Source organism: Panulirus ornatus, chromosome 29 (assembly GCF_036320965.1).
Source record: "Panulirus ornatus isolate Po-2019 chromosome 29, ASM3632096v1, whole genome shotgun sequence".
In the NCBI taxonomy this organism is placed as follows: domain Eukaryota; kingdom Metazoa; phylum Arthropoda; class Malacostraca; order Decapoda; family Palinuridae; genus Panulirus; species Panulirus ornatus.
The window spans coordinates 13,037,505-13,058,921 of NC_092252.1; the positions used below are offsets into that span (position 1 = coordinate 13,037,505).

Here is a 21,417-nt window from a genome sequence, read left to right on the forward strand (position 1 = left end):
ACCTTATAATAATATGAATAGAAATTACCTCTATCTACATTTCCAGTCAGTTCAAATTTTAACTACTCAACATTAAACTACAAAATAATCCACTCTATAACTATAAACATCTAAAAAAAATAAAAACATATATATATATATATATATATATATATATATATATATATATATATATATATATATACAATATCTTAAGCTGTATATGTCACTAATACGATCTTAATAATAGAAAAAAGGGAATAATGCATCTCTATACTAGTCAAAACACATTCAGTCTGGAAAGGAACGTTCGCCAGGTTGATTCTGGAACACGATTTTCCAGAGGCCCAGGTACAGGATCTCTGTAATCATACCAACAATGATACATTTTTCATTTGTCATAAAGGTGCCACCACAGTGCTTAAGAAAGAATCAGAGAAGAATCTGGGGAAACAGCTCCACCTTGTGCGTCGTAGAAACAAAACTGCGTATGATCACCATTGTCAACGCCTTCAGTACAGGTTCGCTTACAACATCAGTTAGTTGACCATTGCTTACATATTCACGTATGGCCTGATATGTTTTAGCCATGGCAAAGATTTAAACATTCAATGTCTTCATTCGTACTGACAACCGTAAACAATGCTAAAAGTGAACATTCTACGTTATACTAACCTACAAGTTCAAAATATACAATGTTAAATGGAATGAAAGTAAATAAAACAGCAGGCCCCGAAAAACTTTATCAAAGAATAAGGAAAGATATTTTAAGTGAGATAGTCCAGCCATTCTGTGATTCGATTTTTTTTCAATAAATCACTTGCCACAGGAAAAGTTCCAGACGAATTTGTTTGTTCTTACTAGTCACTTCACGGAAATTATCGCCAAATTAGCTAACCGTCCGTAGTTCCTTATGGAAATCATAATTCGAGAAAGGACCATATAATTTACAGGACCATCACTTAATCCGACGAAATCATTCATGTCTGAGAGATGTGCTTGATTTATATAATACAATCAACAATTACATCGAAAGTAAAGCGGTTCATATCATGTATTCCAGTTTTTAAAATACAATGTCTGAAGTTCCGTATCATGAATTATAAACGAAAATGTCAGATGACACTGATGGATGGGGTCGTAGTTCAGGGGTTAGCAGATTTAACTGGCCGTAATCGAAGAGTTGGGATTAACATCCGAGTCTCAGAATGGTTACACTTAACCACCAGTTGATTTGAATTAGTTCGTAATGCCTCAGAACCTATTGGTTATTCGGCATTAAAAACAGAAACAAAATCTTTTACTTACATCCAATCGTAAATTCTGCAGAATTATTTACAATCAGATACTTTGCCTTCCTTTAAAAGACAAGTAAAAAAATACTTACATAAAACTATATTTGATAGCCATTCCCCGCGTGAGCGAGGTAGCGCCAGGAAACAGAGGAAGAATGACGCATCCACTCATATAAACAAACACGACCATACACGCACATATACATCTACTTGTCAACATATACGCACATATAAATCCTTTAAAAAAATCGTCAGCGTAAACTTAAATGAGTGAAAATGTTCCAATATTCTTGTAATGAAATTCAAACTAGAATATGCGACTCCTATATCTCTGGTATTCCTTTGTACATGTTCCACTATAACTATATTGCAATAGGAGGCGTCACTTGTTGGGGCAGGTCTACTCTCCCTGAAGAGTCCATGGGTACGACAGTATGACTAGTCCTACGTCGACGAAGCATTGTGCAAAAATGGCGTTCCCTGTTCACGGAGGAACGCCATGTAACTAGTGGTGTGCCACAGGGATCAGTGTTGGAACCGGTTCTGTTTCCCAAATATATCAGCGACGCTGATGATAGGCCGTTTTGCAAGATAAAATCGCAGACGATTCTGTGCTGGGACATATGCTACAACAGGCACTAGCCACACAATAATATGCTTAGGTACTGGGCAAAATTGATTTATCGACGTATGCTAAAACTATAGTCAGATGTTCTGGATGCAAATTAGTTACGACAGGTCAATAGTAATTACACATGACAACTGCTGGCGATAACGTTTCGTTACTCTCAAAATTACCGCTGTAGCTATACGAGATTACAGTGATTGCAGCCTCACATGTATCCATCATTTTCCCATCAATATCCACGTCACATTACCTTCCAGTCACCTTTTTTTCATGCAACACATGTCCGGCTGGATTGCTAATAATCTTATCTTACTATACGATGTTAACAATTAATTTTCTTCTAATCCTAACGGTCATTTTAATAATACACCCGAATACACAGGAAACAGCGTTGGCGAAAGCCGAACATTCATATCTTTGAAACAGAGTTTACCAAGAGACGCTGTTTTTCTCTCATTTAGCTACAAGCGAAAGTCGAAGCCAAATGTAAAGTCATTTTCTTAACACGCACTAACAATTATAACTATGAAAAATAAGCAGCACTAGGAATTCAGCTCACGCCGCAAGAGCAGCCTAAGAACCAAAGAAAGCTGAACGTATATGAAACACGATAAATATAAAACCGGACAGAACTACATCTAAAAGAATTTCTCCTAATCCAACTTTGTGTTCAAACCTAAGAATCAACATCGAGAGAGGACTCGTTTTCGTTAACACTACGACAAAATAAGATATAAAAAAGAAAATGGAAAGGTCAAAAGGAGCTACTGGTACATTCGGATACTGAACATTCCCGCTAATAATACAAAGTATCTGTCGCCGAATCTTATATATATATATATATATATATATATATATATATATATATATATATATATATATATATATATATATATTTTTTTTTTTTTTTTCCCCATACCCCCCCTACCCAATGTCTTCCACATCACATGAAGAACACGGCTTTTCCTTGATTCTGGCTACGGTGCGCGGGGCGAGTGTCTGGCTAGAGAAAACCCAGTTCCACCGACTGTTCTAGAGAGTCTGTGTACACTGTGAACCGTACACTAACAACTTTTTTAAAGATCACAAATATGAAGTGGACAAGAGTTGCCAACTTGGTACACGTGTTTGATAATTATATAAGACGATACTGCCCTTGAGCATACATCAAAATGGAGACCCGAGTATTTAAGAGTACATGCAATAGATGGACGGGGGTTAACAGTATTCGTGACGGAAGGTCAGTTAGATCATTGTGTGATACATGAACTAAGTGTTATTTAACGCAGGGAGCAAGTCGCCTCTGTCCACACACACACATGCCAACCCTCACGCAACTTTTTACCTCCTCACTGGTTTCATTAATCGCCACAATTGTTTACTGAATAAACTGAATCTAATTTTCTATTGAAATGGTAAAATATTTGAAAAAAAAGTCATGTAATACGCATAATTATATTTAAACGCCTCCCGTATCATGTCATGAAACAAATTTACTTAAAAATGAAGACATCCAAACACAACGTTAAGTCTTTATGACCAGCGACTTATAAAACTATTAATCATGTCGCATAACCGGTCAGAGACGCAAGTCACCATTTCTGTTCATGAATGGATTATCCCTTAGCAAAGCGGCTGTTCCTTTAAACCTCGGCGTCACCCACACAACCAACCAATTTGATCCTTGTACGTAGCTTCTCCCCGATGCTGGCTTATAGGAAACCTGAGGAGGACTTCATGCTGCACAGCCAAACAACAACGGGTAATACCTCCTGAGGCAGGAAGTCATCTGGCAACACTGGCAATTGATTACCTTCAGGACCACCACAGGGCGCCACCACCAACACCACTCATGGATAACATTAAAATGACTGTGGTTCTGATAACACAAGTGCATACAACGAGTTGTCGAAATCGGTTCTAATGATACAAATTCATACAACGAGTTGTCAAAATCGAACGGAAGAGCGTGCATCTTTTTTCTCCCTCTCTCTCTCCTAATACGAACAACACTTTCGACGAACAAGGTCAATCTGAGGAGAATCACTTGGCGAACTTAATATAATTTTCCATTACTATTTTTGATCGTTTATTTCCCCACCAGAGATGAAGATGACGAATGTGGACACTTTATCAACGGCGTGTGGCACGAGTTGCGATCAGCTGCAGGCTCAACACGCATGTCAATAACCTAAATGATCACTCGAAATCACGAGCAGCAGCAGCAGCTGGGGAAACCTTCCTCTATAAATGATAACATCCTCAACACGACGGAAGGAAGATTCGTGGCCACAACGGTGCACCCATCCTTCCAGCACGACCATACGACCCTTATATATGACTGCAATATATTTGACCTGATCCTTGACAGTCGGGTCGTACCGCTGGGCTCAAGGGCATTAATATTCCTACGACGTTACTGTACAGAGTCGAACACTACCATTACGTTAAGTCAAGCAGCATGCATAAGTTATTCAATTTTGAGTCGCTTAGCAACAGTGGCCCAGGTCAAAGCACGATACTTATATTCGCCAGCAAACATAATTAAAACCACTTCAATACACAGCAAAAATAGAGAAATAAAGAATGAGTGTCCATGACTGGTTTGGTTATGTGAAACACCAAGAACATTACTGAAAGTCATACAAGCTTGAGGCATATTTCATGTTCAAGAAGTATATAATCAAGCAGTGAGCCTCGCCATCTTTACTGAAGCGTAGCAAACCAAACCGAGAAATGTGTAGCATCAGACAAATCCGAAATTTTCAGACAAGACTGTATATGTACAAAACCCTCTTCACATTATAAAATCTGCTATGACGGTATACATGTATACTCTCTTTTACACTAACAATATGGCTAATAATCACTAACAATATATCATTGTTAAGCAAACTGAAAATCTCATGAAAATGGCTGTTTCGTCTGCATATAACAGACATACTAGGAACACACACACACACACACACTATATATATATATATATATATATATATATATATATATATATATATATATTATACATATTCGTCAATGCTCTACGTACCACTGTACGGACATAAGCATGACGCTGTCTATGATTCTTTGGTATAAGCGAATTCTGACCCGACTCCTACGGGTCAAGTTAATGCCCAACCCATCATAATCATGAGTCGTAACGCCGTATTCAGAGGTTGTAATGTCGTGCTAGACAGGTTAAATTCGTCAACGTCGGACGACAGTTGGAGGACGAATGTTGCCGGCTGCCTCACAGGTAAACCAGTCACCTAGAGCCACCTGGGCTTAAAACACCGCTGCATGGCATCACGCTCGTCACCACCCACCCGTTTTATCTCCTCCATCGACTTGTTCTGTAAGCTGTGCCACTAAGCTGAGACACGTACCATTGGTACTCTCTCTAGTGAAGAATCTCTTCCATGAAAACAGAATCATGCTGTACGGTAAAAGGCCAGAGTAATAGACAGACAAGTTGCGATGAGTAATACAAACTATTTATATCGATATTACGTAAGATACAACTACTAGGCTAATAATATCTTTTCAAGGGTTCCAGACAGTTACGCAGCTTAACTAAATCAATCTGATATTCTCAAATGTCTTTAGATTCTCAAATGTGCAATAACAATGACCACATACAAGGTATGTAATGTCCTAACCTTTAAAATACTGATCATTAATAAAAGAAACCTATCAAAATTCCCGGGACAGAATTAATTGGAACGAAGACGTATCAAGGGGTCGTTTGCTGTCAATGGACTGAATCAGGGCAGTTGAAGCGTCCAGGGTAAACCACAAAAAATTTTGTGTTGCCTGGTTGTGGATAGAGAGCTGTGATTTCGGCGTATTACACATGACACCTACAGAATGAATGTGAGCAGACGCGGCATACCTTCGTCTGTTCCTGGCGCAACCTCGATCACGCGAGAAACAACGATCAAGTTTGAAAAGGAAAAGAGTATATAGATAAATACATTTTATTAGCAGCACATGTTTCAGAGCAATATTGGGTCTGTCATTTTTTTTTTCTAACCGCATGAAGTAGGTTTACAAAGGCATATTCATGAATGGGTTAAATGATTTCACCAGAAAAACATAAAAAAAACGTTTCCAGATTGACCAGAAGAGAAATACTTTAATAAAACCCTTAACTAAGCAAGGGGTACTTATTAAGAGGAGCACATATGTTTACACAATTCAGAACAGGAAGAATACATTCATTTACTCTTTCACCGTTAAGTTTCATTCTTCTGGTTCGAACGAAATCGAGCCTTGTTGGTCGAGATGCAACTGATGTCACAAAGATTCAGCGCCATCTACATTAACTTTTCCAGACATATAGACACTAACATTCTTCAGTTTCTATGCTCCGCCAACGCTCATCACCGTCAAAAGTACAATAAACAGATAATAAATACAAAACCACAACATGATTTTCCCTCGGTGCTCGACACCTGTACAATAACAAACGAAACGTTTGTTCACCGGTCAAACACCTTTTCAAAAAGTTGCGCATTTTTTCAAGTAATACTACAGTACTGGGGAGGCTTCGTACCTAACAGGACCCCGGTGTTTGTCTGGCAACATGTGAATCGGCCACGATTCCCGCCGCGGTGCCCGAGGGGTCTGACACGGACCAACAATTTGCGCCTGGGTACGAAACTGACATGGCAGACCACCGCAAACTTCATCGTGAAGATCGTGCCGACAACCTTCATTTTCCTCCGATACCACTGACAGGATCTAGAACTTTCATACACCACGGAACGTCCACACGGGACCTGTGAAGCCTAGCCATAGCAACAAAAGTAAACGCTCCGCAAGCATGCATAAGGGACGTTGTTGAAGGATATGCGCGAGGCTGTTGCTAGCTAGCCTCACCCACAACTTTACCAATACTTTACGGTCAGTACTTGGAAATGAATACATCAAAGTTTTCCGATCATATTAACATAGAGGCTAATAAAGGAAAACTCTATGCGAACGTATTATGTCCAGCACATAAGCCGGAAGACTAACATTAATTCCTAAATACTATGACAACGTGAAGGAGACCGTTGGTGTTCAATAGAGGAGCATAAAACAGATCTCCAACCCTGTGGACCAATCTATCTTTCATACAAGTTCACCGAGGTCAGTAAAAGATTACGTTGCTAGCGTCTTCACATAGGTTGTGCAGAAGAGTACAAGATCTATAAGGGGAGCGACTTACTAAGCCACCGTCAGTATCCTGCTGCATCTTTCTCTCCGGTATACATATAAATCAATCAGCCAACCTGGCAACAGCTTCTCGTAAACGAAGCAAAGAACAATATCGACGTAGACTTACCCCCACAGCCTGCACTGACCGATACTGGAATCTATTTTTGTTTCTTGAGCTTACGTACCGTGCAAACGTGTGAAATGACACTTGTAATCACAACGGAACTTTTACCCCTTTCAAAGCAGGACATTACGACCCTTCAACACGAATGCAAGACTTGGGTACGATCGTACCTCTACCAAGCTAAGGAAGAAACGTGACAAACGCTGAAACCAACCCAGCGACAACTCCTGGTACATAGAAGGTTGAGGTGACCTTCAGAGCAGCAGGTGGTCAATACGCTACCCATTTTCTAAGCAACAGGGTTAACTCCCCTTTTCTACACTTTTACTCTCAAGCCGACCTCCTTTTCTATTTAAACGTCAGTAACTCCTACTCCTGAAACGTTGTATTAATACTTTGAATTCTCACCATCTCCAAAATAACTGGAGTGTTCCTTTCTAAAGAAAAAAAAAAGTTTTATCAATAATCTGGATTTTGCTGGATATTTCATGACTGATCATCGCTAAAACTATATCAAGGAAGCTGCAAAGAAGTTACAATGACGCTTGCTCCTGTGTTCCACGCCAGACAAGTACAGGCAAGTTCCGCGAGTACAAACACAGACGATTTACATAATCAACACAAGCCACGATGAATTAAAAACACAAGGCCGAGAAACAAAGCAAAAACCTATGAAAGTCTGCACAAAAGTAAGCACGCACGGTTACGTAACAGCAAGCAAGCAGGGTTGCGTAACAGGAAGCAGGAGGGGTTGCGTAACCGGAGCCACATGTGTAGACATGATGAGCGAGCTTTTCTCACAGCGTGTACCAAAACCAGTTTCTGATGCGGTAACAATACGTGTTACTGTGGGGTATCACCAGAGTACATCACACAGACTGGCAGCACCATCAGCTGGCTACGCTACACACACACACACACACACACACACATCGTCTGCTGCCTCGTGTCACGTGATGCCTCGCCCCACACCCGACCTACCTACCGGGCCTCAACTGATGTTGTCCAACGACGAAAACAACAAGAAACAACGCGCCCTCCGAGGTACTGTCTTTTGCATAGTAATTACTGGGGGTCTGGTCTTCATGGCGGGAATGGCTGCTCCCCTACCCCAAGGTCGGGAGGAGGAGCTAGAGAGGCTGACGGGAGACGAAACAGACCACGACGCGAGTTTTCTTCTCCCAGGATGATGATGATGTCGATGTGACGTGGATACGACTGATCGATTTTTGCGGGATTTGTTAATGCGCTACAGCCATAGGGTTGTCTGGCGCCTTTAAACACACACACACACACACACACAAAGAAAAAACTATAACAGGCAAGGGATATCTTTTTTCTTATAACACGAGAGGATAGCTTTACCAGAATGCACTCAAGCGGCATTTTCTTTTTATGATATGTGTACACTTTTATGAACATGGATTTTTTTCACTCTAAGGTTGATATATCAATGATGGATGGATAGAGGAACTTTTGCCCTAGAACGGAGGCAATACAGTATCTGTAAATCACCCCACACAGTGGTGAACACACTACCCCTGGCCTGGTGAGCACCATCAACCCAGACACTGGCGCACAAACTACTCCTAGTCTGGTGTACGCCATCACCTCCAGACACTGGTGCACACACTACCCCTGGCCTGGTGTGCACTACTACCCCAGACACTGGCGAACATACTAACCCTGGCTTGGTGTGCACCATTACCCCAGACACTGGTGCACACATTACCCCTGGCCTAGTGTGCACCATTACCCCAGACACTGGTGCACACATTATCCCAGACACTCGTGCACACACTATCCCTAGCTTGGTGTGCACCATCACCACACACTAATGCTCATACCATCCCTGGCCTGGTGTGCACCATCACCTCCAGAAACTTGTGCACAAACTACTCCTGGGCTGGAGTGCACCATCATCCCAGACAGTGGTGCACACGCTGCCCCTCACCAAAGTCCACGATCACCAAAGACACTGGTGCACACACTAACCCTGGCCTGGAGTGCACCATCACCCCAGACACCTGTATACACATTGCCCGTGCACGATCACCCTAGACACTAGTGCACACACTAACCCTGCCCAATGTAAACCATCACCCTAAACAATGGTGCACACACACACTATCCCTGGCTTACTGTGCACCATCCCCCAGATACACACACATACACTACCCCTAGTCTGGTGTTCACCATTCCCACTCCCGCAAGGCCCACGTGCACCATCCCCTGTGAACACCTCCACCAACTAGTGCAAGTCCAAAGTGTGATAAATGACCGCGCTCCACCAGATTGCCTACAACAGTAAATCAAATCCACAGACACTATAGTTAAAATGAATGTAAGGTAAACAAAGGAAGAACGAGTGTGTATAGGTCAATATATTCAATAATAACAAGCGACGGTTGAGGGAGGGAGGGAGAGAGGGGCGTCGTGTCATTGTAGTACCCGGAAGGCGGCCAGCGACAGTGCCGGGCGACTGACCCCGCCACCGCCACAAGGAGGACTGTCGCACGCCCATCCCTCCACGTCCTTCACTGGCCGTCCCGCGGCCGTGAGTCCTGCCGCTCTGTGGTTCCTCTAGCCAGTCATGGTCGTGCTGCGTGGCCGACTGGCCTGTCATGGTCGTGCAGCGTGGCCGACTGGCCAGTCATGGTTGTATATTGTGTGCTTCTTTGGACAATCTTGGTCTGTCATGGTCGTGCTGTGTGGCTCACTGGCCACTCCCCGTTGTACCTTTTGTCTCCCTGGTCATTAATGACTGGTTGTGCTCTGTGGCTCTCTGGTCAGTCATGGTCGCACAGTGTGTCCCTCAGCCTACTGTGGTCGTGCTATGTAAGCAGACGGCGTTACCCACCGCCGTGCACGGTAGTAATTAGCGCCTGCCAGGCACAGGAATCAATCACGCGGTGGCGAGCAAAGTGGGGGTAGTGGCGTGTTATGTGGCCACAAGCCAGCGCTCGACAACGCGTGGAAGTCACCAATGGTACAATTCACGCCGTGCCCAAATCACGAACCAAAGCTAATCTCATAACTTTACATAACACCTCTCTACTCACATTCCCCCGTGCTTACGACGGGGCCCGGTGGCTGTCATTAATAGAAAATCTAAATTAGTATTCATCTCGTCACACAAATTCTGCCGTGGTGCGAAGTTCCTCGCCTTGGGAGAGGCTGTAGACATCACAGGTGTGACTGGCATGGAAGAACTGCTGATGAAGCTAGACGGGGCCACCACCTGCAGATTGACGGCCGGCCCACGACACACGCAACACAGGCTGCCTCCGAGCTCGCATGACCCCTGGGCCAAACGCAGGGTGCAGACGACACCCGGGACCCACTAGGGTTATTCATGTCCCCCCCGAGGTCTACTCAAGGTACATGTATATATGACCCGCAGGGCAAACTCAAGGTACTTGTATAAATGACCCCCCCCCAGGGCCTACTCAAGGTACATATGACCCCTGGGGCCTAATCGAGGTTCAAATGACCCCAGGGCCTACTCGGGGTACAGATAACTCTCGTGTCCTACTTGGGGTACAGACAACCCCTGGGGCTACACAAGGTTCAGGTGACCCCTTGGCCTATTCAGGGTGCAGATAACCCCAGGGCCTATTCAGATAACCCCCAGGAAGGTAGCCTGATGATAGGTGACTCCCCCCAAAAAAAAAATTCTCAAAAAGGGCCACATAAGATGCCTCCCTGGCACCTATCCAGACCAAGTAATTCCAAGGAACCTAATCAAAACTCAGGTGACTCCACGGAACCTCATCAGACCGCAGGTGACTCCACGGAACCTTAACATGCGTCAGGTGACTCCACAGAACCTCATCAGACCGCAGGTGACTCCACAGAACCTCACCAGACCGCAGGTGACTCCACGGAACCTCACAAGACCGCAGGTGACTCCACAGAACCTCATCAGACCGCAGGTGACTCCACGGAACCTCACCAGACCGCAGGTGACTCCACGGAACCTCATCAGACCGCAGGTGACTCCACGGAACCTCATCAGACCGCAGGTGACTCCACGGAACCTTAACATGCGTCAGGTGACTCCACGGAACCTCATCAGACAGCAGGTGACTCCACGGAACCTTAACCATGTGTTAGGTGACAACACCTAACGTATGATGTTAGACGACTCCACGAGCATAAACCCAGAGGTCAGGCAACCCCAAGCAACGCCATGGAAGCTAGCTACAAGGTGGTCAAGCTCTACCCCAGAACTGACGAGACGAAGCTCGATCTCAGCTGATTTCCAAGAACGTATCCAGAGGTATGGGGACTCATCGGGATCCTAAAGAAGGTCTTCGGCAGAAGCTCATTTCTCATCTTAAAAAAATAATAGTTAGAAGGTACGGTTCATACTGACCTTACACACACCATCACAGTATTAAAACGTGTGACTATGGTTAGTTTTTTGTTGTGTATGGAGAAGAGACAGTTCTACAATAGGGGGTTGCCTCTTCAACCTTTGGTGTGTGCGATTACTAATTATGTGTTCAGGTCTAGGAGAGAGGTTTACGCTCGTTTTGCCCCGTCTCTTAACCTTGCATGTAAGTACAGTGTCTTTGTTCCTATATATATGTATGTACGCACCCCCCTGCCAAAGCATGGTACCCTCCCGAGGGGAGGATGAACACCAGGGTTGGATAATAAGCTGAAAGCCACGCGGAGGATTCGAACTCATACTGGTCCGAACCTAGGATGGCCCCGAGCTGACTCATGACAAGTAACGCTGACCACTACATCTCGGAGGCCCGTGTGTATGTGTGTGTGTGTGTGTGTGTGTGTGTGTGTGTGTGTGTGTGTGTGTGTGTGTTTGAAGGAATATGAATTACCCACAACATCGACACAAATAACGTCGCTGCAATGTACAAATGAGATCAACACACGATGACTTCTCGTCATGCATCGTCTCGGTGATGATTCTCGAGAGTCTACGACCTATCAGCAGCAGGAAGCAGTAAACATCTCACCGTTCCACTACACACACCAATCACTTACTAAAACACTACTAAAAACAAGGAAAGGATCTTGATCGTTCGGTTATGGAAGAGCAACGTAGAGTAAGCAAGTTACAGTAAATCAACACTGATATAAAATTGAGCCATAAAGCCAATGTACGAGACAGCTCACGGCTGAGCAGCACACAAGTTCCCCAAGCTGTTTTCCCCCCGTTGCTCGGGTCAAGCATTGCACAGGCGATGGTCAGAGCCCGACACACTTGTTATGAACTACAGGTGCGACACAGCGACACATGGTGACTTCACGCCACCACACCCAAGCTGCACGTCGCCTCTCACCACTGACTGATCCCAAGCCGTGGTTCTCTCTCTCTCTCTTCCCCTCCCTCCCGCAGGAAGTTATGAGGTTACGGACACTGCCGATGACACAATGCTCCAGAGTGAAGGAGGACATACCAGGAAGAAGCGCAATGTTCCATGGTGAAGGTGAGGGAGAGTGGTCCAGGGACCCAACGCCCCCAAGTCTATGGTACACTCCTGGAAGCATGATACTCCAAGGAATGGGTTAAGAAAGTATGGGACACCTGTTATGATGCTCCAGGTGCGGGATGATCCCAGTCATAATGCTCCAAGGTAAAGGATCCTTCCTATGTTATACTGTTTCATGGTGTGTGTGTGTGATGCTCCCTCCTATACTGCTCTAAGGTGTGGGATTCTCCGTATGTTATAATGCTCCACGGTGTGAGATGCTCCTGGTGTTATAATGCTCCACGGTGAGGGTTGTATCTTGTGGTATGATGCTCCCTGTCGTCATGCAAATAGGTGCAGTATGCTACAATATAACGCTCTAAGTGCAAAATGCTCCCCTTTCATAACGCTACAAAATATGGAATGCTCCCTAATGCAGTGGTGGGTATAGGGGACGCTGCCTGTGTTACAATGCTCAAGGATGCTCCCGTTACAACGCTCCAAGATGCGAGATGCTTCCTGTCATAATGCCCTAATAGGCGCGACGCTCTTTGTTAAGCTGCATGGTGCTTCCCTGTGTATGTATGCTCCAGTGTGCGGGATGTCTTCTGTGTGAAAATACTCCTTGTATAATCAGGTTCCCTGGGTACGGGAACCTCCCTCTATGATACCTCTGGAGGTTAAAGAAAATGCTCCCTGTATTACGCTGACGTGCTCTGAGGCGCGGGAGGCTCCATATAACAAGTCAACAATGCCCCTGGATGCAGAACACCTCGAGATGTAAGTACAACTACAAGGACATGGAAAAACTATATGTTTATAATGCTTTTCAGAGCAAGGGACAGACCTTTGATACAATACTCCCGGGTATGCACTAGGTTTTCGGGTTCATTATGCCAGGGACGACCATAACAATATAATGCTCATGGTCTGGAGGGACGCTTCCTGAACATATAATGCTCATGGTCTGGAGGGACGCTTCCTGAACATATAATGCTCATGGTCTGGTGGGGCATCTATGATGTGTATCAAGTCTCTCAGTGCGAGATGAATTTCCTAATACAGGGGACTGACTGTGATACTGATTGGTGAATTGGGATCTTAAATGTATGAATGGATCATGGAGAGGTGCCAGAGGATTGGGGGAATACATGTACGTATTGTGCCATTGTATATAGGCATGTACAGAGCAACAGACTGGGGAGGAACAATGTGGTTCCGGAAGTGGTAATGGATGTGTGGATCAAGTGTTTGCTTCTATGAATATGTGCAAGAAATACTCAGAGAAAGAGAAGGGTTTTTCATGTAGCATTTATAGATCTGGAGAAAGCATACGTTAGGACTCTGACAGAGATGCTTTGAGGAAGGTCTAATGAATGTATGGTGTGGGAGAAAAGCTACAGGAAGCAATGGTAAGTTTTCAACAAGAGTAAAAGTCCTATGTGGGAGAAGGAAGAGAAAGGTTCTACTAGGGTGAAGGTTGGCCTTCGGCAGGGTCGTATCATGTTACCATGGCTGTTTAATTTATGGATGGGGTGATGAGGAAGGTAAATGCAAGCGTCTTGGAAAAAAAAAAGGGGCAAGTATGCATTCTGTATGGAGTGAGAGGGCCTAGGAAGTGAGTCAGTTGTTATTTGGTGATAACACGGCACTAGCGGCAGATTCGAGCGAGAAATGCACTCGTTGGTGACTAGAGTTTTGGAGTGTGTGAAAGAAGTTAGTGAGAGGGAATGAGAGGAGAGTTCGACAAAAGAGGACATATATGTCAGAAGCGGAGGGAATAAGGACAAGGGGAGACCAAATTAGAGATTGAAGGACTGAGTTTAAAAGATCTTGAATAGAAGAAGCTTAATCATGAAGGAGGATGAAATGCGTTCATGGGAAAGAATGAATTGGAACGATGTGGTATACAGGAGTCGACGTGCTATCAACGGACTGAACCAAGGCATGTGAAGCGTCTGGGGTAAACCATGGAAAGGTAAGAGGGGCCTGGTTGTGGATAGGGAGCTGTGGTTTCGGTGCATTACACATGACAGCTAGAGAATGAATGTGCGCCCATGTGGCCTTACTTCGTCTGTTCCTGGCGATATCTCGCTAATGAGGGAAACGGCGATCAAGTGGGGTGGGGGGGATATATCTATCTACACACACACATATTATATATATATATATATATATATATATATATATATATATATATATATATATATATATATATGAGTATATTTGAATTAAATATTATCGTAAATCCAATAAAGTTTTCTTGTATCCAAATGAGTTCATGTAGTCAACTGAGCCTTCATAACTTTGAGCTGGTCCTTATTAGTCCGAATGCTCATCTCCGTCAACCTTGAGCAAGTCGCCCTCTGTATCCACGGAGATGAATTCCAAACTGAACCCTCGAGCACGACCCGAGGGGTACGATGGCCTGACCCTTAAGAGGTCAGGCCAAAGGCTGTCGTGTTGCAAGGGTTGAGACGTTAAGGTTACAGCATATCTCAACTGACGCTACTTTTGCCACGAACCATGAGTCTTGTTTTCACACGAAATGACATACTTTCTGCAGCTCGGATCAAGAAGCAAGCATTATCATTATTTTTTTTTTTTCACGTGCAGGAGATAAGAACGTTTCCTCACGTCGGAGGCGGTTCTTTTCGCATTTCTCCGCAATGATTTCATCGTTTCTAGATATTCTGCCGAGACCGTGTAGGGGGGGACTTGCAACGCTACTTTGCCGGCAGCCACCGGAGTCGTTATGCAACATCAGTCCGGAAGTGGCGGTTGGCCCGTACCCTCGCTGGTGTAGTAAAACGTTGGCTTGTAATGGAAAGAAAGGTTTGGGGGTTCAATTTGCAGAGACGACAACGATTCACATACACATAGTTTCCAAAAAAATAAAAAAACGGAAAAAAAACCTGTAAAATTCATAAAATTTAGGCTAAATTAGGTTAGTTTTGCCGATTTTACGCTAGTTTACGTTAGAGTAATAGCACTTAGGTTTGTTACAATTGACTTAAGTTACGTTACGTGCTGAACAAATGACTTTTGCAGCAAGTGCAGCAAGCAGCCCGTCAAACACAGACTTCAATCGCGTCATGCAGATCCCTCCACCAACAAACCATCATCCATTTTCAATACCTTTGCGGCAAAAATGCTTCCCGTTTTCTAACGCACATGTATAAACGGATAAATAATGCTTTGTAATAATGAACATTCTTCGTCCCTATCATTCCTCAAGTATGGCTGTCAATGTGTAACAGTTCACGAGAGAACCCAAGGTCACCTTGGTGTAAGAACTGTTTTACGGGTGCAATACCACAACCCTCAACCGAAGGAGTCGAAGACCATTCTGGAACGAGTTGTTCAAACGCACGACTGTGGGCCACGAATCCACCACCATACTGTAATACGTGTTTATCGATGCGACGGACCCTACGTCATCCACACCACAACAGCCAAGGTTACAAGTCCACTATTCTAATCCCCCTTACATCGCTATCCGGTCCACTATCTTCCCAAGTCCCCCTGAATCACTTGAAGTTTAAAATCTACAGACGTCTCGAAAATGAAAAGAATGAGACAAAATGGATTCGGGAAACATTCTGCAGTTGGGATACAATGGGATGGAGGCCAACGGCCGTATGAGATATAAATAGAAAAGACCTTTGTGTTCTGATCCTGCTTGGGAAGGTAATATATATTTTCGTTTCTTTGTGTAAGGACGCCAGACTGGACAAAACTTAACCTTTAAAACTCCTACGGGGAAGGATATCAGGCCAAGACGATCCAAAACGAAAAAAAAAAAAAATAAAATAATGAAGTGTTCACTTACGTTATAAGACCCCGAGATAACGCCAAATTAGTAGGGGGACTGCGAGAAGCGCCCACCGCAGGAACAAAGTCGGGTGGATTACGTTGTAGAGATAGAGAAGCTCTTGAGCGATTCATCATGGAGGACAGGATGTGGTTTCGGTACAGCTGGTTGAGGTTTAACCGTCGAAATTTTATCAGACAGTTTTACATCTATCTCTTAACAACATGGCTTCCTGCCTATTGTTTATATACCACACGGTACAAGTTTCCGGTTTATATATATATATATATATATATATATATATATATATATATATATATATATATATATATATATATACCTAGGGATAAGGGAGGAAGAATACTTCCCACGTATTCCCTGCGTGTCGTAGAAGGCGACTAAAAGGGGAGGGAGCGGGGGGCTGGAAATCCTCCCCCTCTCGTTTTTTTTTTTTCCAAAAAAAAAAAAGAAGGAACAGAGAAGGGGGCCAGGTGAGAATATTCCCTGAAAGGCCCGGTCCTCTGTTCTTAATGCAACCTCGCTAATGCGGGAAATGGCGAATGGTATGAAGGAAAATAAAAAAGATATATTAAAAACTCTGCCCGTAACTTACAAACAAGAGATCTCGAAGAGTAATCACACCCACACACTACACTACATTAAGCCCCACCATATCATACCAACCTGCGCGTTAGTCACTTGTTCACCACCATCATCATTTTAGCATCTATACGGTAAAGAAACTATTTTACAGCCCTAATAACTTCTTGTTACCCCATTACATCCTAGGCCAGCAAGACCCCCAAACTTTCAGTTTTTCTACCCTTGCATTACTCTGTCCTCTTGTAGCTGCTTTACCCTGGGATTATTGTATATGTCAATTACGAAAATGATAAAAATAGCATTTTTTTTCCCCCCATGGACTCTCGTCACCAAATGAACCACACAGTGTTGATAAATAATTAACATCGTGGACGATAAGAAGTGGATAAGAAGCCACGGTGCGTGCTGTTCCCTAACCTGTAAAAATAACACATTAACAGTCAAGATCAATATCGAAGCAGCAAACTATTATCAGACGGGACCCGCACCAAATTGCTATTCCGTATAATGCCATGGTTCAAAGGAAGACCCAATAATTTCACTTTACCCTTGAAAGTTATGGTTACTGTCCGTAGACTTGCTCCTGGTAACTGGTGCTGCTCTTCAAATGAGACGCTTTATTAGTTTTGAGTTTCATTAATTTTACGCAAATCACTTTATAGTAAACATCGTGATTTTGTGATACCACTGAAGATATCTTTTTGATACTTTAGGACACGTCTATTACCGCAGACTACGACTGAAATGGGGGTTAATGTTTTGAAAACTTACAACTACTTTAAACAGATGATGCATTCATTACGTCAAAATATATATTTTTGTTCTTAATGAAATGCAGTGAAGTCTTACGTAGTGACAATTAACATGCACCTTTCGTCTTCTACAACTTTTCCAAACACAAACCTTTTCAATTACTGAAAGAGTTTGAACCACAGTAAAAAAAAAAAAGAAAAAAAAATCGTAGATATAAATATTCTTAAAATAACGACTGAAAACTTCATGACAACCCTACCTGCACTACAAGTAAATTCAAACATGTAAATAATAATAATAATAATAATAATAATAATAATAATAATAATAACAAAAATAATCATTAGTAATACTACTGCTACCAATAATAATAATAATAATAATGAAAAGATGTCGAACAAGATTTTTCAATTCGCAAGCTCCTATGGTTTTCGCAATACTATAAAAAAAACAATAAATATTACACTGATTTGCTTAATATTCCTGCTAAATGAAAATTATAAAATCTATTGTTCATTCTCCTTTACGCTTTTTTCTGAAAAAAAGAAAAGTTGGGAAATATGACTTCAAATAAAAAACTTCATTAGAAAAATATATATATCAAATGTCAGAATTCCAAATAACTGTTATACCAAAATTTTTCAATTACATGACTTCCAATTTCGATTACAGAAGGAATGAGAGTATAATGAAGTACACATGATACTCCTGTCTTCTGTCAAAATTTCGTCGTAAGTACTTATAGGTAAGTCATATATATATATATATATATATATATATATATATATATATATATATATATATATATATATATATATATATATGTGTGTGTGTGTGTGTGTGTGTGAAACATTTCCAATCCGCAATTAAATACTACTACTAATAAAATCCTTTTTCATTAAAAAAATATTATGTTCCTCTTCATAAACAATGCAAGTGTATGCTATATCCTGTTATAAACTGTTTCATCCTAATGTAGTACATGATGGTTACCATTTGCATTACATACTTTATTTACTTTACCAGAAAATTTAAATCATACTTTATTCACTTTACAAGTCATACTTTATTTACTTTACCAGAAAACTGTCATACTTTATTTACCTTACCAGAAAATTGTCATACTCTATTTACCGGAAAATCTAGCCATCATTTTCTCTTTAAAAATGAAGTATTTCCTCATTAGCAAGAACTCCACTATTTTCTAAGACATTCCTAGCAATCTTTTACCTACGATCGGGCCAAGCTTTTAATCTTAAAAATAAAAATAATCCCGGTTTCATTCATCTTATAAAAATCAAGCAGGTTTTATTCATCTTATAAAAATCAAGCTGATTTCATTCATCTTACAATAATCATTCTTGTTTCATTCATCTTATAAGAATCAAGATGGTTTCATTAATCGTATAACAATCATTCTGGTTTCATCCATCTTATAAAAATCAAGCTGGTTTCATTCACCTTACATCAATCATTCTGGTTTCATTCATCTTCTAAAAATCAAGCTGGTTTCATTCATCTTATAAAAATCAAGCTAGTTTCATTCATCTTACAATAACCATTCTGGTTTCATTCATCTTATAAGAATCAAGCTGGCTTCATTAATCTTATTAAAATCAACCTGATTCCATTCAGCTTATAAAAATCAAGCTGGTTTCATTCATCTTATACCAATCATTCTGGTTTCATTAATCTTATATGAAAGAATTTCCTGCTGGTACAAAGCGGTGCTGGTATGAATGTATCACCAAATGAGGCCACTTCCAGAACTCACCTGGATGTACACCTGGGCTGGCAAAGATTATCGTGAGCCGGACTCCAGCAAGGGCGGAGCCTGAGGGCGCCTCTGGTCTCCAGCGGTTGACGATATCGGCCGCAACGAACACCTACCCGACGCAGACGTCGATGGCAAGCGAATGAATATAACGTATAACGCAACTCTAACGCGCACGAACGTACGTGAAGATACGACACCTCGCAGAGTATGTATGTATCTTTCTGTGCAAGACGAAACGCTTTTCAGGCTGGGAGGGAGGCTATCCCGCGCTGTGTGCTCGTCCGCCCGACTGGCGTGCACCAGCCACCGTTCGCTGCCATGACACCGCGGGGTGCTGATGACTAGACAACTGCTTGTTATGACACAGGGAACTGGCGTCAAGTGCCTAATCACCACAACAATGGTTACAAGTGACCATCACCATCACGTCCTCAGCTTTATTGTTGTGGCAAGGGTGGCGGGAGGTGCTGGGTCAGGCGGACCAGCTCAGCCCCCAACACAGCGCCAACCTCAGTCCCCCCGCCGCCGCCGCTGCCGCCATCTCCCTGACCTTCAACCAAGTTCATGAACTGTGGGTGCTGAGGTCATTCATCTCTATACCTCTTCAACTTTATTTTGTTTTTTCTTTTCTTCACAGAACAACCTCGCTTCCAGTTCCCATTTTCTTTTGTTATGGTTAAGCTGCCCGATATCGTTTTCGGTTACCACGATTCTGGACAAATCTGCTTTCCCGGTGCATGTGAGCGGATCAAATATCAATTTGGAGTAACAAGTGCTGGTGAAATTTAAAATTTTCCAAGTATAAAAACACAACGTCTTCTTAAAGACAACGGTAAACGGTCAAACTTCCAGTGCCAGGACTACGTAGTGAGTACTAGAAAAAAACCAAACACATCTGTGCGTAGCATGAATCGTATCCGCTAATTTCTAATTCTTTTCTTTTTTTTCCCCAGTACTGACACTGCTACCTCCTCTTCGGGGGTTGAATGGAAGACGGTCTCCCACGGCCACAAGCCAGGGTCAAGGATACGTTCTTTTTTCTTTCTTCTTCTTTTTCCTTAACCATCATTCCTCTCTGTACGTCTATCAAAACATTCCCCACGAGGCAAGTACAAGATTAATATTTCCATTTCGGTAAAAAGGGGGGTAAAAAAAAATCATTCCTTTTTACATGTCATGACGAGGAGATGAATAGGTCTTCTGAGGCACTTTGTCCTCATTACTCATTATGAAAATAATCAATTAACTCGCTCCTCCGGAGGTCGTCACACAAATGACAACTGGTGGTTCTCCTAAGAGATCCGATGACAATGCAGTTACACACTTTAATCTATCGGCACACGCAAAAAAAAAAAAAAAAAGGTCCAGGTGAACTGCGCCTCAATGACTTAAGTATATAAGAAGTTACAATGCGAGAAAACTGTTCACGAGGGCTCTTGTGTGTAGCACTGAATCATTCAGCAATTTACTTGTACGTGAAGTTCATAAAAATTTGAAAAACAAAAACAAAAAATACTCATACATCAGTTATGTAGCAACAGAGTCATTTGCAACGGGCAAAGTTAGGAGGATATGTTTCATGTGAACATTGTTATAGATGGAATGACTACACATTTCACTAACGTTCGCATGGAATCATCTTCTGAACTTATTTTTCAAAAAATCAAATCCATGCTGATGAAAGGTGTTGGAGACGCTCTGCTGGCAATGTCTACATTTCGTCTGTTCCTTATCAATAGGTGGGACAAACTAACATGAATATCTATTAGTCCAACCTGTGTCGGGTAACAGGATCGAGGTGTCC

General features: G+C 42.5%; 1 protein-coding gene across 15 annotated transcripts in view; it reads right to left on the reverse strand.

The window, feature by feature from the left end:
* Oatp74D (Organic anion transporting polypeptide 74D) overlaps nucleotides 1-21,417 on the reverse strand; it is a 494,863-nt gene that overhangs the window by 78,106 nt on the left and 395,340 nt on the right. The window lies entirely within an intron of this gene.